The sequence below is a fragment of the Triticum aestivum genome, unplaced genomic scaffold (genome assembly GCF_018294505.1).
Source record: "Triticum aestivum cultivar Chinese Spring unplaced genomic scaffold, IWGSC CS RefSeq v2.1 scaffold87693, whole genome shotgun sequence".
NCBI lineage: Eukaryota > Viridiplantae > Streptophyta > Magnoliopsida > Poales > Poaceae > Triticum > Triticum aestivum.
Window position 1 is genome coordinate 15913 of NW_025228779.1, and position 1509 is coordinate 17421.

The following is a 1509-nucleotide window of genomic DNA, read 5'->3' on the forward strand; positions in this document are numbered from 1 at the left end:
GGTCAGCTGCAAACTCAGCCCAGTAATTTCTCTTAATTTTTCTCCACTGCGACCCGTCAGCGGGTGCTCTCAACTTCCCGTCTTTCTTACGACCCTCTCTGTTCCAACGCATCAACTTGGCATGCTCTTCATTTCTGAACAGACGTTTCAACTGGTATTATAGGAGCATACCACATCACCTTCGCAGGAACCCCTTCCTGGGGGGCTCGCCATCAACATCACCAGGGTCATCTCGTCTGATCTTATACCGCAATGCACTGCATACCGGGCATGCATTCAAATCCTCGTACGCACTGCGGTAGAGGATGCAGTCATTAGGGCATGCATGTATCTTCTGCACCTCCAATCCTAGAGGGCATACGACCTTCTTTGCTGCATATGTACTGTCAGGCAATTCGTTATCCTTTGGAAGCTTCTTCTTCAATATTTTCAGTAGCTTCTCAAATCTTTTGTCAGGCACAGAATTCTCTGCCTTCCACTGCGGCAATTCCAGTACGGTACCGAGCTTTGTGTTGCCATCTTCGCAATTGGGGGACAACCCTTTTTTTTGCTCCTCTAACATGCGATCGAACTTCAGCTTTTCCTTTTGACTTTCGCATTGTGTCCTTGCATCGACAATGACCCGACGGAGATCAACATCAAAGGGCACATCGTCTGGTTCCTCTTGATCTTCAGCAGCTTCCCCCGTTGCAGCATCACCGTATTCAGGGGTACATAGTTTTCATCGTCCTATTCTTCTTCACTGTGTTCCATCATAACCCCTATTTCTCCGTGCCTCGTCCAAACATTATAGTGTGGCATGAAACCCTTATAAAGCAGGTGGGTGTGAAGGATTTTCCTGTTAGAGTAAGACTTCGTATTCCCACAATTAGGGCATGGACAACACATAAAACCATTCTGCTTCTTTGCCTCAGCCACTTCGAGAAAATTATGTAGGCCCTTATTGTACTCAGAGGTGTGTCTGTCACCGTACATCCATTGCTGGTTCATCTGCGTGCATTATATATATGACAACACTATTCTAATCCCATGATTAGAATAGTTATTTGGATCACAACACCCTATAAGGAGCGCGTGGAGGCCTGAACAGAGAAAATCACAGTGATCCAACTTGCCCACAACGCACCTCCCGAACGGCCCATTACAAAATCCACGACCTTCTCTCCCCCACCTCGACGAAAACAGATCACGCGGTCGTGACCGATCTTCCTCCCACCGTCGCGTCCAGCCTCCCACCTTCCGCCGCCCCGCCCAGCCTCCCACCCGCCGCAGCGCCCACTCCCCCCTAGTGAACTGCCCCCCGCCGCCGAACCTCCGCCGACCACCGCATCCGATGACACCGCACCACCCCATCCCCAACCTCCCCAATGGTCGGCGCGCCGCTTTCCGCGTGACCGGGGCACCTCCTTCGCCATGGCCAGCGAGCCTCCTCCCGCCGCCACCCTTGGATCCAGCCACCGCAGGGCCGCGGAACCGCATGTGCTGTTCGCCGGGCCCTGGATCCCCATG